The sequence below is a fragment of the Prionailurus bengalensis genome, chromosome D1, assembly GCF_016509475.1.
Source record: "Prionailurus bengalensis isolate Pbe53 chromosome D1, Fcat_Pben_1.1_paternal_pri, whole genome shotgun sequence".
NCBI classification, from domain to species: domain Eukaryota; kingdom Metazoa; phylum Chordata; class Mammalia; order Carnivora; family Felidae; genus Prionailurus; species Prionailurus bengalensis.
The window spans coordinates 58,497,027-58,519,203 of record NC_057346.1 but is presented as its reverse complement, the minus strand read 5'-3'; the positions used below and the strand labels follow the sequence as shown (position 1 = coordinate 58,519,203).

Sequence of the window (22,177 nt, the reverse complement as noted above, 5' to 3'; positions counted from 1 at the left end):
TCATTACCAACACGTATTGGGTTTAGAAGTCCTAGCACTAGGAAAAAGGGGGATTCCCAAAGGGTTATGAGGAAATTACCTGAGAAATTACAAGGAAAGCTCCCAGACATATGCTAGCCCTGGTACTCCGGAGAACTCAGTGAAAGGCATAACCATGCAACCTGTCACCTAAGTCAGAGGAAGCCTGATTCTTCTTTCTCCCTCACTTCCCGAATCCAGTATCAAGTCCTAAATTATTAATTCATATTCCACAAATGCTGAATGTCTACTGTATGCCAGATAGTGTTCTCTCTAAAAATGTCTCAAGAGTGTCTTTTCCTGTCCATCCTAAATACCACCCTTAGTTCAGGTCTCTCAACTGACCTCTTTAAAGAGCTCCTAACTTGTGTTCTAACCTCCATTTTCTCTCCCTCTAATCCATTCTCTGCACATATCCAGAGAGATCTTTTGAAAATGCCAATCTATCCATCATGCCTAAACCATTCTGGTGGCCAAGAATAAAAGTTCCAAACAAATATCCAAAGAAGGATAAAGATATTGCTATGGATAAAGTTGCAAAGTTCTTAGCATGGCATAATAACCCTCCAAGTCTTCTATCCACCTAGATGTCCCATTTCCCCTCATGGCAACTCTGGCCTGGCATTTTACACTTTACCAACACCAAACCCAAAGCTGTTCTAGCATACTCCATTTGACTGTTCTGCTTCTAGGTCACTGTTCAGGATGTCTTCAATGCTTGATTGTCCTTCCCTTGCCCTTCACCTTATTTCATTCTCCAGAAAGTCTGCCTTGACCTTCCTCCCTTGAGGCTAGAGTAGGGGCCCCTTCTGACTACCCCCCACAACTGGCTTTTCTTACAGTTCTTATCAAATTATATTTCCAAATTGGTTTTCTCAAATTCTCATCCCCCAGTTTGGTGGATCTAGTATCAGTCCTGTGATAACTCCCTAAGTTGTGGTTCTCTTTGTCCTTATATGTCACCGACAGGGGTTTCTGCTGGGGCTCTCACTGTCCAAATCTATTTTTTTCAGTTGCCTTCACACTCTATTCACCAAGTGTGTGGCTAGTGCCCTGGGTGTGCCAAGGTAGACTCATCAAACAACCTTCATTTCCCTGCTGACTCAACTCGCAGTGCAGAAAAAGGAAGTGTGGAATTTAGATTCAGATATAGGCTCTAAACCAGTTTTGCCATTTCAGACTCTGAATTCTGGCACGTTATTCCACTCACAGACCTTCAGCCTCCTCTTATGTAAAATGGGATAATAACAATTACTTTATGAAGCTGAAATAATATTAGTAATAAAACAATATTATTACTTATTATGTGTCAAGTATTATGCTAAGCACTTTACACTGATGTCATTTAACCCTCACAGCTCCTTCATAAGGTAGGTTCTACTACTATCTTTATTTTATAGATGAGGAAACCAGCCAGGGAAGCCATTTACTTGCTGAGGCCACTGTGGTAGGGTAGACCGTGGGTGAGCTAACTCAATGCTCATTCCCAGCCCCCTCTGCTCTTTGACTATTCAGGCTGGCAAAGCTAAAAACTCATTTTTCCAGCCTTCCCAGAACTTAAAATTAGCCAAGTGGCCCAATTCTGACCAACGAGATCTACACAGAAATCTCCTGAGAGAATTGTGGGAAAGCCTTTGCTTTCTTAGTAAAAGGACAAACATTACTGATGTTCCTCTATACTCCCTTTTTCCTCCCTCAATCACAGACATGATACAGCTATAGCAGCCATCTTAGATCAAAAGGGGAAAGCCAACAGGTGCAAAAAAGTGCTAAAAATCCCACTCTTGATTTCAGTTTGGGTCATGATCTCACAGTTCGTGGGTTCGAGCCTGCACTGGTCACTGTGCTGACAATGAGGAGCCTGCTTGGGATTCTCTCTCTTCCTTCTCTCTCTCTTCCCCTACCCTGTTTGCTCTGTCCCTCAAAATAAATAAATAAACTTAAAAAAAAAAAAAAAGAGGAAAGCCAAAAGAGTCACAGAATACTGGTCCTGAAGTCACTGACCTAATAAATCAATGCCATCAGTCATTGACCTCCAGACTTTTTTTTATGTAAGAAAAATATACTTTGTTTAAGCTACAAATAGTCAAGTTTTCCAGTAGCATCTTCAGGTATTTATACTTCAGGCACTTATACTTTGTATAAGTGATATAAAGTAATCAAATGATGGAGCTAAGACTCAAAAATAAGCAGCCTTAACCATTAAGCTATATGAGAAACACTTAGCATTGGACTTCTTAGGGAATGGGTACTCAAATAATGAAATGATTAAAATAATATCAGTCATTCAGCATTCTTCTTCAAAGTTCCAAGCTCCTCTGGAAACTCAAGGATTGCCAGTAACCTAAAATCATAATGTAGCTGCTCAGGAAGAGGCCACCCCTTTGGACACTGTGTCCAGCCCTCTTGTCTGCATTTCTGAATTCAATTCTCCCAGCTCAGGGTCTACCCTAAGGAGGGAAAAGGGAAGGAAGGTCTGGAGCCAGGTCTTGGATGCTCATACCTACCTATCTCATGGTACCACAAAGCTTCCAGGCCTCCTACCATGCACACATAAGAGGACAGAGTTCAAGGAACTCAGCATAAACTTAAAATCGTGACAGCACCTGTGGTGACAGTGAAAGACGAAATCTTTGGAAGCCAGAGACCTTTGGAGGCAAGAAGTGTGGTTTTGTAGCTTAAACAAAACCACGGACTATTGATTTTTCTGCCTCTTTTCCTGCTGAGAGCAGTAATAGCAAAAATCTGATTTAGACACTTAAATTCAAGTACCTTCCCCACCAGCAGAGCAATTTTCAAGTAATCACACTTTTGACCTCACCCAACATGAGTCCTTTTAAAGCCAATTTTAGGGGCCAATTATTTAGTTTTCCTAACATGTGCAGGGAAAAAGATACGATTGCTGGCTATCATGCTGGAAGCTGTAGTTTCTATTCCCATATCCAGGGTTTAGACTGCCTGTTCATAGACCTCCCAATCTGTCTGAGAAGGGGCCAGCCATCCCTGTCACAGATGACACATGATCTCTGTTCTAAAGCTGTTTGGAACTCAAAGGGCATGTCTCAGAGAAATTATGGAATTAATGATGGCAAGATTTCTAGATAACCTCAAAGAACTGGGAGAGAAGAGAATGTCATTTATTGAACAGTTACTAGATGGCAGATAGGAGCATCAGAATCATTTAGGGAGCTTGTGAAAATAGCTTGCTGGGAACCACCTCCTGAGTTTCTGATTCCAGAGGTCTGGGGTAGGGCCTAATAATTCTCATCTCTAACAAATTCCTACACCTGGGACTATACTTAGAAGCCACAGAGGTCACAGAGACTTTGGAAAGCCACAATTTGGTCCAAACTCTCAACCTTTTTCCACAACACAACTGTGTTCATGACAGCAATGATGAGGGATGGATAGGTACAAAGATGGAGCAGATAGAATGTGTATGAGTGTATACTGGGGAAATGGTAAGACAAATAAAAACCGGATAATTCTTAGATACCATTCATGGTAGCTCAGGAGCTGTCAATGGGTTACAGGTGAATTGAGACACTGATTCCTTAAGCACATAGGGTGTCTGGGAAGGAAGTAGGGCACAGGAACTCCCTCGTGGCCTTGTCTGTTTATCCAGAGTTCTCTACAAATACCATCATTTTCTGTGTGGAAGTACTGGCTTAGAGCTAACTGTGCATCACTGGTTTAGAGAAGAGTTAAGAGAAAAACATTTATTCTAAACTCTGAGGTCAATTTGCCAGATACTTATGGACCTCTGAAAAGGCTTCATTATTAGAGGCTTGATCATTTGCCATTTAATCATTCAACCAATCAACAGTTTACTTTGTCCTTTTTTTTAAATTTTTTAAACATTTATTTTTGAGAGAGAGAGAGAGACAGAGCATGATTCGGGGCAGGGGGACAGAAAGAGGGAGACACAGAATTTAAAGCAGGTACCAGGCTCCCAGCTGTTAGCACAGAGCTTGACGCAGGGCTCGAACCTGCCTACTGCGAAATCATGATCTGGCCAAAGCTGGACACTTAACTGAGTCACCCAGGTGCCCCAAGAGTTTACTTTGAATTAGGCACTATGTTAAGCACTGAGGACACAGTAATTGCCTATGAGAGGAATAAGTGTTCCAGAAATATAAACAATTCTAAGGCAGTAAATAATATAGACAAGTAACTCAGTGATTAAGAGAATGGAATATCCAAACTTAGACTTGATTCTGGCTCCACTACTCTGTGATAGGGACAAGTCTTTCCATCTTCCTTAACTTGTGTCTATATCAATAAAAACTTTGGAAAATAAAGGTTAACTAAAATAATGATGATACAGTTCTCAAACTGGGCACAGGAACCCCTGTGGGTACTCAACAGTATACTAAAGGGTAAATGAGCAAATATAGTGTACTTTCTTGGTAAGGTAATTATACCAGAGGGTAAACAATTTAAATTATCTGTTGTACAGAAAACAACTATGACTATATAATGATGACTTAAGGCAAAATTCTTATGCAGTTTGAAGATAATGCAGGGGCTTCAAGTAATTTTTAACCTTGGAGATCCGCTCTGGGCTATATTCCCCCCACTGATTCAGAGATGAATTTGTTCTCTGATGTCAAGTACACTTGGGTAGGAAAGTTTCCAAAATACTGTGCATGGCCAGTAATGGATGACCAACAAACAGCAACCATTATTGGTAATAATAGATAGCTGTTAGTTATTACTAATGCTTCCACAGGAGAAACCAACTTACTCTGTAGTGTCTAGGGTAGATAAAGGTGTCCTCTCTACCCAGGTATCCCTTTTTTCCAACCTCTGGACTTTTCCAGTTGCTCCCCAGAAACCCTGTGATTCCTTGGGAAGTAGAACTCCCAGGAAGCAGGCCAATTTTGCCCCCATTCGCCAGGGAGTTCCCTTCAAAAAAGAATTTCAGCACCAGTAAAGTAGCTAGTCTCATCAACCTCCAGGCCTCCCTGGCCTCAGTCTGCCCAAGGAGTTAACCCCCAGGATAAGAACAATCATGGACCCAGCAGCTCACTCCTAATTAGCTTTGTCTCATTTAAAAAGCTCTTACTGGGGCGCCTGGGTGGCGCAGTCGGTTGAGCGTCCGACTTCAGCCAGGTCACGATCTCGCGGTCCGTGAGTTCGAGCCCTGTGTCAGGCTCTGGGCTGATGGCTCGGAGCCTGGAGCCTGTTTCCAATTCTGTGTCTCCCTCTCTCTCTGCCCCTCCCCCATTCATGCTCTGTCTCTCTCTGTCCCCCCCCCAAAAAAAAAAACCAAAAAAAAAAAAAACGTTGAAAAAAAATAAAAAGCTCTTACTGATCAATTATCTCCTTAAACTCTTACAAACAAGTGATAGATAAGGTAGGTATTATTATTCTTACTTTATAGAGGAGGAAACTAAGGTCCTCCCAAATAAAGTTATTTGTTTAAGTTTTCAGTTAGAGATAGAGCCAGGGGTCAAACTCAGGTCTCTGACTTCTAGCAGAGACTCTCCCCACTACATTAAGCAAAAGTCATCATTCCAATGAGAATCTACGTAGCACGGCCAAAAATTCAAGTCCTTTATCGATATTTTGCCAATTTTCAGCTGTAGTCACAGCCACAAAATTATATTTTCATTGACTAAGAACCATAAGTAACTAATAGAAAATGAAATTAAATTGCATGAGCTTAATCAGAAGGACAAGGGCCCTAGTGGTGACTATGGTTATATCCGACCTTTCATAGGAGGACACTTATGAAAAGGCTTTCATGGTTTCCTACTGATCTTTTCCAAGAAGGTCAGGAGCTCTGGGGCAAGAAGCCCTGAGATGATAGAAGGCACAGTCACTATAGGAGAGGGTTCTCAGCTGACTGCATCTTCCCTGTTTCTGAAATCTTCATCAACACCAGGGATTCCAAGAAGGGGCACAGAAAATTTTGTTCAAGAAGCAAAAGAAATAGTTTAAGGGAATGAGTTAGCCAGTTGTTTTAATGAAAGAAGGCTAACAAAAATTTATAGATTAATGCCCAGAATGTTAGAGCTGGAAGGCAAATTGCTAAACAACACATCTAAGCCCCTCAGCCTGGATGGGAAGGGAAGGCAAGGCAAGAGAGATGGGCAGGCCTTGCTCCAGTGTCTTGAGTCATTAGCAGCAGACCTGGAACTCGGCTTCTCTTCATGCTTCCAGACCTAGTTCCATGCTTGACTTCTCAGAAGCCTTTCCTGACACAACCTCTGCCAGAGTTGTGGCCCCTCCCACATACCCACCAAGTTTTCATGGCAATCTGTACATCTATTTATTAGGTTAGACTCTTGGAACACAATGGCACATCCCCTTGCGACAGCATTTATCTCAGTGTGCTGTAACTGTCTGCTTACATGTCTGTCTTTCCCCTTCTTAATCTGTGCTGGTTAAGGTGGAGAGTCAATAGAGGGGCAATACACACAAAAGACACACTGTATGTGTTGTCTTCACAAAGCTGATTGATAATCTCACACTTTGAAGAACAGGGTGTATAAGAGAATTAGAAGGTCAGAGTTCATCTTGAGCAGTTCATTTAGCTCCCTACTGTAGCAGCAGAACCCTTTTTGTCAAACAAAACCTCATCCAGAAGCCTAATACATAAAATGGGCATGAACAGATCTCTACCGGAGGGGAAAGGGGCACCCACTTGGCTTACCTTTCCCTTTAACAGCTCCTAAGGCAACCTCCTACTTTTTTGAATGAGGGAAGTGAGCCAAAATAAAGAAACTATTTATTCTAGGTCTTCCCCTCATTCAGCATAAGATAGAGGTCAGAGGAGGGTCTTTAAAGCCTGGCAAAACTAATGAAATCCTTTATGACCTTGGAAAAGTCATTTAAGCTCCTTGTGTCAGTTTTTTCATCTAGGGTGGGCAAGAAGGACCTTGTCCTCCAAATACAGGGTTTACGAGTTTGCCTTTGATGGCTGAGGGGCGGACAGAGGCTTGCAGCCATGGTCCAACCTCCCTGGGCTGAAGTTTGTTCCAGAGGATTTAAAGAAACAGATGGATAAACAAAATGTGACAGATACATTATATGGAATATTATTCAGTGATAAAAAGGAATGAAATCTCGATACAAGCTACAACATGGATGAACCTTGAAAACATTGTGCTAAATGAAATAAACCAAATAAAAGGACAAATATTATATGATTCCATTTATGTGAAATATTTCAAATAGGCAAATTCATAGAGACAGAGATTTAGAGGTTTCCAAGGGTTAGAGGGAGGGGGGAATGGGGAATTATTATTTCATGGACACAGAGTTTCTGTTTGGGATGATGAAAAAGTCTGGAAATAGTGGAGATGGTCACACAACACTGTAAAGGTACTTAATACCACTAAATTATACACTTAAAATGGCTAAAATGGTAATTTTTATGTATATTTTGCCACAATAAAGCAAAAAAAAATGTAAGTCTACTTATATTTCGCTTAAGGTGACACTTAAAAGCTACATGACCTTCAGCAAGTTACTTAATAAGCTGAACCTTATTCCTTCATATGTATAAGGATAACAGTTCTCCCTTGTACGGTTATTATGAGAATTGGAGACAATGTCTGTAAAGTGCGTGGCACTGCACTGACAGTCATTAATGGTTATTATTACTATAATAATTATCAACAGCAAGAGTAACATTATAATATAAACATAATGATAAATAACTTAATCCAATGAATATTTAATGAGTAACTAGCTGTCTGCTCTGTTCTAGGCACAGAAGGTACATGACTGCTGCTCAAAGAGCTCACAGTCTAGAAAGACATGAAATAAATGAACAACTACAGAAAACAGGAAGCCAAGAAGGAGCAAGGAAATAATAATCCAACACCACGACCAACACTTCTTTCTTTGGGGGAAAAGGTTGATCTTTTCTACAGAAGTGGGAAATCATTTTGTGATCCAGGAAAGTAAATCTGTCATAAGCCAACAGCAAATTAGTTTAAAGTGCATGATTCTTGCCCAGACAAGATTTAATCCATCTGCTTTTTGTGTTGACATCACACATTATGTATCAGAGGCAGACACACTCACTTCTTGTGTTCTCTCCAAAACCCAGAGAGGCTTTGCCTGACAGCTTGGTGGAATAGGAAGAGCATCGCTGCAATTTACTAACAGCATAAAGTTGCACATATTTATTAACCTGAGTCTTCACCTATAAAATGGATGTTTTAATAAAAATTTCTAGGGGCACCTGGATGTTTTGACAGCTCAGAGCCTGGAGCCTGCTTCAGATTCTGTCTCCCTCTCTCAGCTCCTCCCCCACTCACACACTGTCTGTCTGTCTGTCTGTCTCTCTCTCTCAAAAGTAAACATTAAAAAAAATAAAAAATAAAAATTTCTACCCATAGTACTGTTGTGAGGACTCAATGAAATTACAAATGGTAAAAAGTTTTCTAAGTTGTAAAGTATTGTACCTCTTATTTATTATTATCAGGAGTTTTGTGGGCCCTGTTTTTTCAAGCTTCAGAAGATATCTGTCATTGGTGAGTCAATTTTTGTTTTTTTTAAATTTTTTTGAATGTTTATTTATTTTTGACAGAGAGAGAGAGAGACAGAGCATGAGCGGAGGAGGGGCAGAGAGAAAGGGAGACACAGAATCCGAAGCAGGCTCCAGGCTCTGAGCTGTTAGCACAGAGCCCAAAGCGGGGCTCGAACTCACAGACCGCAAGATCATGACCTGAGCCAAACTTGGACACTCAACCGATTGAGCCACTCAGGCGCCCCCAATTTTTGTTTTTAAAAGTCAAATCTGGCTTTGTTACCAAAGAAGCCAAGACCCAAAATGAGCCTGTCCAAGGCTGACTACATAGTTAACATTAGGAGGTTTGAGGACAGCTCTTCCTTGCTAAGAAGCTCAAAGGAATCATCAGACTTCAACTATCATTGTTTGAAAAAAGAAAATTTGCTATAAACCAAGTTTGTTTCCCCTGAAGATCTGTGCTATCTATACAAAACTCGTAAGTAGAAAAATCTCCCTATTCCATTTAGTCCATACAGAGGGGTTGACCAGTCACAATAGATTATCCAAATTAAATGTTCTGGGCCTCAGTTCATTCACCTACAAAGCAAGAACAATCTCTTCCACATTGGCTACCTGTCCCAGACTCTCCTTGCCATGACAGAGGGCTACTAACTTCTTTCTTCTTGTCTTCCCTTCCTTCTTTCAAAATTCACTAAGTCTATTCTGCACTAAGTCACTGTGCCAGGAGATGGTGATATACACGCACACCTTGGAGATACTGTAGGTTCAGTTCCAGACCACTGCGATAAAGTAAACATTGCAATGAAGTGAGCCAAACGAACTTTTCTGTTTCCCAGTGCATATAAAAGTAATGCTTACACTATAGTGTGGTCTATTAAGTGTGCAGTAGCATTATGTCTAAAAAAAACAATGTACAAACCTTAATTAAAAATAGTTTATGGCTAAAAAATATAAACCATCATCTAAGCTTTCAGCAAGCTGTAATCACTGATCACAGATCACCATAACAATATAGTAATGGAAAGGTTCGAAATATTTTAAGAATTACCAAAATGTGACACAGAAACGTGAAACAAGCAAATGCTAATGGGAAGATGGTGTCAAGACTTGCTTGTCTCAGTGTTGCCACAAACTTTCAGTTTGTAAAAAATGCACTATTTGTGATGCACAATAAAATAAGGTATGCCCATAATGATGACTAATAACAAAACAATGGCTACTAATGTTTTACTACCTAATAAGAGCATAACTGTATGCCAGATGTTTTACACATAAGTGCCTTGGAAATTAAAAAGCAGCATAAGGGGCGCCTGGGTGGCGCAGTCGGTTAAGCGTCCGACTTCAGCCAGGTCACGATCTCGCGGTCTGTGAGTTCGAGCCCCGCGTCGAGCCCCGCGTCAGGCTCTGGGCTGATGGCTCAGAGCCTGGAGCCTGTTTCCGATTCTGTGTCTCCTTCTCTCTCTGCCCCTCCCCCGTTCATGCTCTGTCTCTCTCTGTCCCAAAAATAAATAAACGTTAAAAAGCAGCATAAGGTGAGGAGAAAGAAAACTAGTTCAGCTGTCAAAGTTTTGGGTTCTACTTCCAGTTTTGGTATCGGTTAGTTCATCTATCTGACTAAAAAATACTTAGTCAATATTCATGGCATGCCAGGGGCTGAGTACTAGGAAGAGAGAGGTAAATCAGATATTGAATTCATGGTGAACTGTAATAGGTGTTGTCCTTGGCACTTACGAAACCTCAGGTTCCTCACCTGAGAAGAGGATTGGCCCTGATGATCTCTAGTGAAATTATAGCTCTAAATAAAAACATAATACTAGCCACACTTGGAAAATACAGACACATAAGATGAGCAGGAAATGGGCTGGAGGGATGTGAATGGTCAGGTCATAAAAACCTTCTCTTGCAAACTAAGGAGTTTTCAATTCAACCAAAGGACAATGAAGTATCATTAAAGGGTTGTAAGTACTAGAGAACCCCGCGTCTGTACTGAGTGCAGGGCCTGCTTCCAATTCTCTCTCTGCTCCTTCCCTGTTCATGCTCTCTAAACAAATAAACAAACAAACAAACTTGGGGGGGGGAAGAAGAAGAAATGGGCAAAAGACATGAATAGACATCTTTCCAAAGAAGACAAACAGATGGCTAACAGGCACATGAAAAGATGCTCAACATCACTCATCATCGGGGAAATACAAATCAAAACCACAATGAGATACCACCTCACACCTGTCAGAATGGTTAAAATTAACAACACAGGAAACAACAGATGTTGGGGAAGATGAGAAGAAAGGGGAACACTCTTACACTACTGGGAATGCAAGTGTGCAGCCACTCTGGAAAATGGTATGGAGGTTCCTCAAAAAGTTACAAATAGAACTAATCTATGATCCAACAATTGCATTACTAGGCATTTACCCAAAGGATACAAAAATACAAATTCGACGGGGTGCCTGGGTGGCTCAGTTGGTTAAGTGTCCAACGTCAGCTCAGGTCGTGATCTCACAGTTCCTGAGTTCAAGTCCTGCATCGGGCTCTCTGCTGTCAGCACAGTGCCCGCTTCAGATCCTCTGTCACCCTCTCTCTGTTCCCCAACTTGTTCTCACTCTCTCCCTCTCAAAATAAATAAACTTAAAAAAAAAAAGAAAAATATAGATTCAAAGGGGTACATGCACTCCAATGTTTATAGCAGCATTATCAATAATAGCCAAACTATGGAAAGAGCCCAAGTGTCCATCGACTGATGAATGGATAAAGAAGATGTGGTATAGGAGGCGCCTGGGTGGCTCAGCAGGTTAAGTGTCCGACCTCCACGGTTTGTGAGTTCAAGCCCCATGTCAGGCTCTGTGCTGACAGCTCAGAGCCTGGAGCCTGCTTTGGATTCTGTGTGTGTGTGTGTGTGTGTGTGTGTGTGTGTGTGTGTCTGCCCCTCCCCCCACTCATGTCCTCTCTCTCTCTCAAAAATAAACATTAAAATTTTTTTTAAAAAGATGTGGTATATACAGATATGTGTGTGTGTGTGTGTGTGTATATATATATATATATACACATATATATATATACACCCTCTCACACAAATAATGGAATATTACTCAGTCATCAAAAAGAATGAAATCTTGCCATTTGCAATGACATGGATGGAGCTAGAGTATATTATGCTAAGCAAATAAGTCAGTAAGAGAAAGACAAATACCATGATTTCACTCATATGGGAAGGCAGGGGAAAAGGGGGCTACAAAAGACAGAGAACAAACTGAGGGTTGATGGAGGAAGGTGGGTGGGAGATGGGCTAGATGGGTGATGGGTATTAAGGAGGGCACTTGTGACGAACACTGGGTATTACATGTAAATGATGAATCACTAAATTCTACTCCTGAAACTAATATTATACTATATGTTAACCAACTAGAATTTAAATAATTTTGAGAAAAAAAAATGAAAAGAGTTCTATGTATGGATGTTGGGGATGCTTGCACAATAATCTGAATGTATTTAATGCCACTGAACTGTACACTTAAAAATGTTTAAGATGTCAAATAATTTTATGTTATGTGTATTTTACCACAATTAAAAAAAAAAAGACAGGACTTAGTAACTGACTTTAGAAGGCAAAAGAAAAAGCAGTATTAAGAAGGACTCCTATGTTTCTGATTTGAGGGAATAGGTGAATGATGGTACTAATTACAAACTGATAAAAGGAAAAATGCATTATAAGGAAAGATAATAGGCTCAGTTTTAGACATGATGCATCTAAACAAAATAGGAGACATTCATGGAGAAGAGGTTCTGAAGACAGCTAGATAATAAACTGGTCTGAAGCTCAGAAGAGAGGTTTGCTGTAGAGCTAGAGTTTATGAATCATCAGCCTACAGACAGTAGCTGGAACTAAGATGAAAGAGAAAGTGGGCTCTTGGGCAACACCAACTTTTACTGGGTGAGTGGGGAAAGAAAAACTGGAGAGCAGACAGATTCAGGAAGAGCCAGAGAGGAAGGAAGGAAAAACAAACAGAAAAATAAACAGAAAGACTATGTTGTAATCAATGAAAAGCAAGGAATGAGAAAACTTCCAGAAGGGAGGAATGTGGAGTTTCAAATGATATAGAAGTGTCAAATTAGAAGAAAGGCTGACAAGGGTCCACTGGATTTAACAACAAGGAGATTACTAGTAACCATAGGGAGAAGAGTTAGTAAGAATTCTTCTTAGAGACCTATTTCAGTCATAGGTGAAAGTAATTAATTGACCTGAGGAGTCTTTCCTGACTAGACATTCAGTCTGAACATCAGAAGGGAGTTTTGTGGAGTAGTTTTCACCATTTCCTGGGCTCATCTAAGATCCTAATAACTATGGTGTCCAAGAGATAGCCAAGTTGGCTAGAGCAGTAAAAGCACTTGCTTTGTAATGCAGAAAATCTGGGGTTTGGGTTCTGCTATACAATGTGACCTTGGGAAGCCTGATCCCATCATTTCATCTGGAAAATAAGGGCTATCTCCCTAGACTTGTTATAAGAAATAAATATGAGGGGGAAAAACCCCACAAAAGGTTCTTTGCAATGAACAAACTAGTTATAGTTAGTCTTAAAACCTCCATCAGGTGATCCTCACAAAGGAGGGTGAAGGGTGCAGGCCGGGATCATTGAAGAGAAAGATACTCTTTTTTAGTCTCACTGACATTACAATGATTATTCATTGTATCTGCACACTATCAGCTTAATTATCAAGGTCTTCTACCTGAAAAACTGTGTCAAATACAAATATACTTCTTAAATCCACTGGTTTTTTTTAAGCAAAAAAAGCACTCTAGGAAAAAAAAAACTGATAAATGACAACGAAGTCTTTGAACAGATCAATTTCCTAGTTTTCCAACCTTGAGAGTCATGTGTTTTGTTGGGGTATTTGAAGTATTTCAATGATAACTGCTGTGAGCTGAAAGCACGAAATTCATTTAGGGCCCAGCACAGGAGTGGGGGAAAGGATGTGAGCTGGTATGGACCAGCAGAGGATTGAGAAGTAGCCAGGAGAGGATGTAAGATAAAACCTTGATGTTGCTCTGTGGTAAAGAGACAATGAATACACAAACCCAAAACAGGGGGACCCAGTTCCAACATTTCTGCAAAACACTTCTCCATCTTCTCACCTATAAAATTATGGGTTACTTTAAGAGGTCCATCTATTCTCACATTTCAGAATTCTTTCCAATTGGGTTTTGGAAACTTCACTCCAAATCAATGGCTGGCCCTATTTACATTTTTTACAGTTACATTTATTACTCTCTGCTGTCTTGTGAAGAATAAATTCCTAACGGTTTCCCCCCACCCCCGTTGCTTTTTTTCTTTTTCTTTCAGATGATGTACTGAGGCCTAGAAAGTTTAATAATTTATCTGACATCACACAGTTTTTAAATGGTAGAATCAGGTCTAAATCTAAGTCACTCATTCTTTACCCCACATTCTTTCCCCAGTAGAGTTATACTTAGTGTTGTGCATTGTAACAACTGTTAACTGAACACCACATTTGAACCAGCCATGGTGCCTTAGACTTCATAAACATTTTCATGGGCCTGTGAACCAACCATCTGTATAGATCATGACTCTATTTTAGAGTTGAAGAAAATGAGACTGAGAAAAATTAAAGAACTCACCCAAGGTCCTACAGCTAATTAGTGGCAGAGCCTGGAGTCCACCCCAGATCTGATAGATTCCAATATCTGTCTTCTTTTCAGCATCTATTCTAGATCTCTGGTGATGCTTGGACACTCTCAGCATTAGAACATTTTAAGGAAAAGGAAAAGGAAAAGGAAAAGGAAAAGGAAAAGGAAAAGGAAAAGGGAAGGGAAGGGGAGGGGAGGGGAGGGGAGGAGAGGGGAAGGGGAGGGGAAGGAAAGGGAGGGAGGGGAGAGAAGAAGAGAGAAGAAGAGAGGGGAAGGGAAGGGAAGGGAAGGGAAGGGAAGGGAAGGGAAGGGAAGGGAAGGGAAGAAAGGAAAGGAAAGGAAAGGAAAGGAAAGGAAAGGAAAGGAAAGGAAAAGAAAGGAAAGGAAAGGAAAGGAAAGGAAAGGAAAGGAAAGGAAAGGAAAGGAAAGGAAAGGAAAGGAAAGGAAAGGAAAGGAGAGGAGTATGGAGAATTATTTAGGTCTTGTCTACATTGCAAACTTCTGGCAGAGAAATGTTTCTGAGGCCTTTCAGAAAAAGAAATGCCCCATTCTTTAAAGAGCCCCCTGGTATGGTAAATCTATGTGAAGGGTATTTAAGTGTTCACTGTACTTACTATCTTTATTAACTGGCTCAGGCTGCCATAATATAATACCACAAACTGAGTGGCTTTGACATTGATTTCTCGCTCTCTGGAGGATGGAAATATGAGATCAGAATGCCAGCCCAACTGGGTTCTAGTGAAGGTTCTTTTCCTGCCTTGCTAATGACAGCCTTCTTGCTGTGTCCTCACATGGCAGAGAGAGAGTTCTGGTGTCTCTCTTCCTATGAGAGCACTAATCCCATCATGAGGGCCCCATCCTCAGGACTTCAACTAAATCTAATTATCTTGCAAAGGCCCGAACTCCAAATAACATCACATTGAGAATTAGAGAGAGTGTCAACATATGAATTTGAGGAGACACAAATATTCAGTCTATAACACTATGTTTTAAGTGTTTTAAAGTATATGGACATAGTATATTCTCTGAATTCTCTTTTCCAAGATGCACAAGGAGCTAATTATAATCACTTCACAGGATTGTTGCAAGTATAAAAATATTGTCTGTAAAACACTGAGATCAATTTTTGGCACACAGTAAGTGCTCAGTAAAGGAGTTTAAAAAGGACGTGAAAATACTGTCATTTGACTAGCAGACAGCTGTTCACTGAAATATACTGTATTGCTGTATACCATGATTTACAATAGGAAATAAATATTTGGTCTTCATCTTTATTCCTAGTGCAAAGCTTCTAAAACCACTGGAATTTCCTAAGTGATAAGAGCCATAAAGGTATCTTGACATTCAAAATAAACTCCTTTCAACCACATCTGTTTATGTTAATGAGTGACATCTGGAAAGCAATGGGGACAGGTTTGCCAGGGGAACCAAACATGTGATTGGAGAGTTGGAACTTTCAGTCCCACCATCCTGACCTCTGGGGAGAGGAGAGGGGCTGCAGCTTGAATCAATTGCCCATGGCCAATGGTTTAATCAATCATGTCTATGTAATGAAGTCCCCATAGAAGGCAAAAAGGACAAGATCTGGAGAGCTTCCAGGCTGGTGAACACATGGAGATGCAGGGATAGTGGCACCCTCTGGAGCTTCCGTGCTCGTTTCTACATTCCTTGCCCTATGCATCTCTTCCATCGGCCTGTTCCTGAGTTATATTCTTTTACCATAAACCAATAATCTAGTGAGTAAACTGGTTTCCTGAGTTCTTGAGCTGCTCTACCAGATTAAATGAACCCAAGGCAGTGGTTGTGGGAACCTCTGATTTACAGGCTATCAGTCAGAAGTATAGGTAACAACTTGGGCGTGCGATTAGCATCTGAAATAAAGACAGTGTTGTGGGATTGAGCCCTCAATCTGTGGAATCTGACACTAACTCCAAGTAGATAGTATCAGAATTGAGTTGAACTGTAGGATACCTGACTGGTATTGGAGAATTGCATGGTGTGAGGAAAAAACCCACACATTAGAACTGATGTCAGAATCATAATTGTGTAGTTATATTTTATTTCCGTCTCAGATTCCACAGAGAATTTCAAATCAGTTTTTCCAACCTCTGTTCTATGTGGCCACTACCCCATTACCTCTGAGGCAGATGAGACCACAATGAACTTGACCTTCCACTTTTGCTTCTACTGCCCTTCACTAGCCTATTCCAAACTGCTGGCCAGAAGCAGGCTTCTAGCCCCTCCAAGGTAAGGCTCCCTAGTCCTAGAAACTGAAAAAACAACCTTCTCATCTAGCTTATCACCGGGAACAGTAAAAGGAGCACATATTTTAAAACATATCAGCTTACTATAACAGGAAGCACATATACTTTGAAATCATAAAGACCTGATATTTCCTCATCTTTTAGAAGCTATATACACTGGCCAAGTTTTATGACCTGAATTAAACCACCAATTAAACCACCATTAAAAGATGATCCTATGGGGTTTGTGATTAATAAGATTAATTATAGAAAGTACTCAGCATGTGTTTGCCAAATGGTAATACTCTTTAACATAACCATTACTGTTGTTAACAATAACAAATGTTTACTCTAATGCATTCCATTTGGCATTTACTTATAAATTATCTTACTTGGGTTTTCTATTTCCAGCACTATGGAGAAGATAACCTGAAAATCTACTTACCACATAACATCTTGAAAAGCTGGATAACAAACACTTCATGTCATATACTAAACATAAGCAGAGTTGAGATTTTAAGAAAGAAAAAGAAATCCCCAGGAGTGAAAAACTGAAGAGGAAACTAACTCTCATAGCTGATGTTGGTCTGGGCAATTACAGGGCTTGCTTTATTTTGCAACTGGAGGTGGGAGATGAGGCGTTGGGCCCTGGGAAGGACAACGGAACTTGAATTCCCTTCTAAAAAGCTGGGATCGGGGGCGCCTGGGTGGCGCAGTCGGTTAAGCGTCCGACTTCAGCCAGGTCACCATCTCGCGGTCAGGGAGTTCGAGCCCCGCGTCAGGCTCTGGGCTGATGGCTCAGAGCCTGGAGCCTGTTTCCAATTCTGTGTCTCCCTCTCTCTCTGCCCCTCCCCCGTTCATGCTCTGTCTCTCTCTGTCCCCAAAAAAATAAATAAACGTTGAAAAAAAAATTAAAAAAAAAAAAAAAGCTGGGATCTTGGAAGAATCATATTGTCAGTTCAAAAAAAGGGGGAGTGCCTGGGTGTCTCAGTTGGTTAAGCATTCAACTTCAGCTCTGCTCATGATCTCACGGTTCATGGTTTGTGCCCCATGTTCGGCTCTGTGCTGACAGCTCAGAGTCTAGAGCCTGCTTCAGATTCTGTCTCTCTCTGCCCCTCCCCTGCTCGCACTCTGTCTCTCTCTCAAAAATAAATAAACATTTAAAAAAAAAAACTGACTCAAAAATACAGAGACAATGGAAGCTTGGCTTAAAAAAGAAAGTTTCCTGAAGAATTTGAAACCTTGGCCTATGTGAAGTCTGAACTTACTCTATTTGTGTGGAGTTTATTCTTCCTATGTGGCCTTAGAATCTGCAGCAGAGAAATTAACTTAGTTTCAGGCTTAGAAACAAAGACACTCCTCCCTCTTTCCCTTGGGAGGAATACTAATTATTTCCCTTAATTTTCACAACTGTCCTATGGAGTAAGTAATATTATCTCAGTTTATAACAGAAATTTAAGTTAAGGGAGATTAAGCAAGGTTAAGCTAGGTTAAAGTCACCTAGCTATTATCTAACAGAGCTGGGATCTGAATCTTATTGTCGTTCATTCAAAAAAAAAATTTTTTTTTAATGTTTATTTATTTTTGAGAGAGACAGAGACAGAATGTGAGTGGGTTAGGGGCAGAGAGAGAGGGAGACACAGAATCCAAAGCAGACTCCAGGCTCTGAGCTGACAGCACAGAGCCCAACGCAGGGCTTGAACTCACGAGCTGTAAGATCATGACCTGAGCCGAAGTCAGACGCTCAACCAACTGAGCCCCCCAGGCGCCCCTGGTTGTTGTTCATTCAATCAAAATACATTTACCAAGTTCTATACTACATGCCAAGCAGAAACAAGGTCCACTTCCTTCCCAATATATCACACAGCCTAATCTTTTTTGAGCAAATCAATAGATAAATGCAAGTGTTTTCTTCTTTCTCAAGTTTAGCAATTCAGTGAGAATGAATGCAGCCAGAATCACAGGAAACCCACAGGATTCCCCTGGGCTCTGTCTGCCAAAGTGGCTCAGTCCTCTCTGCCAAAGGGACTTGGGTTGCTGAGACACTAAACTGGGAAGAAAAAGAGCAACTACTGCTCGGTAGGTCCTGGTTTTGGCATTAATTTCTTAGAGTAAACACACAACAATTTTAGTATATCGTAAATATTTTCAAACAGAAATTTCAAAATATTTATTATTAATGTTAAGTAGGGACAATAAGGCTGTTGTGATAAACATAAACATATGAAATTGAAAGTAATAACAGCTATAGTTATATCAGGCTCAACATCCAACATATTTGAATGTTTTTTTGAGTTGCCTCGCATTAAGAAAATCCTGATTTACAACCACAAGTAGCTACGACTATTTGTGTTTCTTTAAAAATTAACATGCATTCTTAGAAGCTTAACACACTGATCATCTTATTTGTATACATACTTTATAAAAATAGTTCTAAATATTTTTAATAAATCAAATCACATTATTTGAGGAATTTCTGAAGCACCTTCCTAGTGTTTTTACAGAGCAAAGTATGGAACAATTAGACAAAGGACACTTAGAGAACCCTCAAGTTTCTGTCTAGGAAGTTAGGATACACAGTAAAGTGCGAAGTTACAAGAAGGAACCAATACATTCCAAAATTCACTGCCAATGACTCTCTTCTGGGACAAAACTCTCTACTCCCTCTTTCACTTCCAATCCTGCCATGAAGACTTAATCTACTTTTTGAGTGTCATTTCCCACTTTTCCCCTTTTCTTTTTTTTAATAAAGATTTTATTTCTTTTTTAAAGTAATCTCCTTCCCAGTGTGGGGCTCTGACTCATGACTCTCAGACCAAGAGTTGCATGTTCTTTTGACTGAGCCAGCCAGGCGCTCCCCCACGTTTCCCCTTTTCTGCTCTTTACTCCAACTAATCTCAAGTAATGACTGTATGTAATCTGACCATACCTTCTTACTTCCCCATGTGTTTATTCATATTGTTACCTTCACCTTGGATCTATAATCACTGTATTCTTGAAGGCCCATGCTATGCTAAGCACCATGCTGGGCAATCTAAATACATTTTCTTATTTATTTCTATTACTATATGTTTTACCCATCTTTATTTATTTGTAAATAATAACATTTTTAAGTGCTTACTTTATGCCAGATATTATATGCTCAGTGCCTTACACTAGTTCATTTAATCCTTATGACAGCCCTAAATCAAAACAGTATCATACTGACACAAAAGTACACACATAGATCAATGGAATGGAATAGACAGTCCAGAAATAAACCCATGTTTATATGGTTAATTAGTCTATGACAACGGAGGTAAGAATATACAATGGAGAAAAGACAGTCTCTTTAATAAATGTAGCTGGGAAAACGGGACAGCTACATGCAAAGGAATAAAAAGTGGACCACTTTCTTAAGCCATACACAGAAATAAACTCAAAACAGATTAAAGACCTAAATGTGAGACAAGAAACCATAAAATTCTTAAAAGAAAACATCTCTCTGACACTGGCCATTGCAACATTTTTCTAGGTATGTCTCTTAAGGCAAGGGAAACAAAAGCAAAAATAAATTACTGGGACTACATCAAAACACAAAGCTTTTGCATAGTAAACCATCAACAAAATGGAAAGGCAATCTACTGACTAGAAGAAAATACTTACAAATGAGATACCCAAGAAGGGGTTAATATCCAAACTATATAAAGAACTTACAGGGGCGCCTGGGTGGCGCAGTCGGTTAAGCGTCCGACTTCAGCCAGGTCACGATCTCGCGGTCCGTGAGTTCGAGCCCCGCGTCAGGCTCTGGGCTGATGGCTCAGAGCCTGGAGCCTGTTTCCGATTCTGTGACTCCCTCTCTCTCTGCCCCTCCCCCGTTCATGCTCTGTCTCTCTCTGTCCCAAAAATAAATAAACGTTGAAAAAAAAAAAAAAAAAAAAAAAAGAACTTACATAACCCAACACCAAAAAAACCCCAAATAATCCAATTAAAAATGGGCCAGGGATCTGCATAGACGTTTTTCCAAAGAAGATATATAAATGGCAAAGAGACACATGAAAAGATGCTCAGCATCACTCATCATCAGGGAAATGCAAGTCAAAACCACAATGAGATATCACCTCATGCTAAAATCAAAAACACAAAAAAGAACAAGTGTTGGTGAAAAAAAAGACCCCTTGTGTACTGCTGATGAGAATGCAAACTGGTGTCATCACTATGGAAAACAGTACGGAGGTTCCTCAAAAAATTAAAAACAGAAATAACATATGATGCAATAATTCCACTACTGTGTATTTACCCAAAGAACACTAATTTGAAAAGATATATGCATCTGTATGTTTACTGGAGCATTTTTTTGCAATAGCCAAATTATAGAAGCAACCTAAGTGTCCACTGACAGATGAATGGATAAAAAAGATGTGGGGTGTGTGTGTGTGTGTGTGTGTGTGTGTGTGTGTGTGTGTGAATGGAGTATCACTCAACCATAAAAAAGAAGATCTTGTCATTTGCAACAACACAGATGGACCTAGAGGGTATTACACTAAAGTGAAGTAAGACAGAGAAAGACAAATACCCCATGGTTTCACTTATATGTGTAATCTAAAAAATAATTAAACACAACACAAACAGACCTATAAATACAGAGAACAGACTAATGGTTATGGTTGCCAGAGGGGAGTTGGATGGGGGATGCAAAATGGGTGAAGGGGAGTGGGAGATACAGGTTCTAGATATAAAATGAATTAAGTCACAAGGATAAAAGGGACAGCATAGGGATAGTCAATGATAATGTAATAGTGTAGTATGGTGACAGATGGTAAGTACATTTGTGGTAAGCACAGCACAACAGATAGACTTGTCCAATCAGTATGTTGCATACCTGAAACTGAAGTAATATTGTGTGTCAACTATACTTCAATTTAAAAAAACAAACACCTAGGGGCACCTGGGTGGCGCAGTCGGTTAAGCGTCCGACTTCAGCCAGGTCACGATCTCACGGTCCGTGAGTTCGAGCCCCGCGTCGGGCTCTGGGCTGATGGCTCGGAGCCTGGAGCCTGTTTCCAATTCTGTGTCTCCCTCTCTCTCTGCCCCTCCCCCGTTCATGCTCTGTCTCTCTCTGTCCCCCCAAAAATAAATAAACGTTGAAAAAAAATTTTAAAAAAATAAAAAATAAAAAAATAAATAAAAAAACAAACACCTAGAATAAAGAATACGTGTGAGGAACAAAAAAAAAAAAAAAAAAAAAAAAAAAGGAAGGAAGGAAGGAAGAAGGTAATATTATAATGGCAATACAAAGGCTCTGGAAGGTTAAAAAAATTTGCCTAAGGCCAAGTATGGGAGAGAATGATTCCAGGAAGAGTGCTCTCTGAGCTCAGAGCGGAGTTCTTAAAGAACAAGGTGATGCTATCAGGGGACAATGGCAGTCCAGACAGAGGGACAACATACACAAAGAGTGAAGTAGGAAACAGCTTGGTATGCAGTTCAGGAAAAAGATCAGCTTTCAGGATCAGCAGACCTGGGCTCAAATATCTATTTTTGGTTTTGTTTTATGGCCTCTTACTGTGACTATGGCTTTCTCAACTGTCAAATGGTGATAAGAAGCTGTACCATGAAAAACTGGTTTAAAATTAAACATGATATGTGAAACTGTGCATCACAGGGCTAGGTCCATGGTAGGTATTCAATAAATGTTACCTCCCTTCCTTTCCCCTAGATGACAATTCAACAATCCTTAGTTGTAAGAATGTCATTTCCATCTCCATTGAACCCCAGACATATCTCTCTTTTACAAGTTCCCAAGCT

General features: G+C 40.2%; 1 protein-coding gene across 5 annotated transcripts in view; it reads right to left on the bottom strand.

Annotated features, from left to right (window-relative positions):
• Positions 1-22,177, bottom strand: part of FAM168A (family with sequence similarity 168 member A) — a 204,809-nt gene that overhangs the window by 45,092 nt on the left and 137,540 nt on the right. The gene's annotated exons all lie outside the window — the stretch shown is intronic.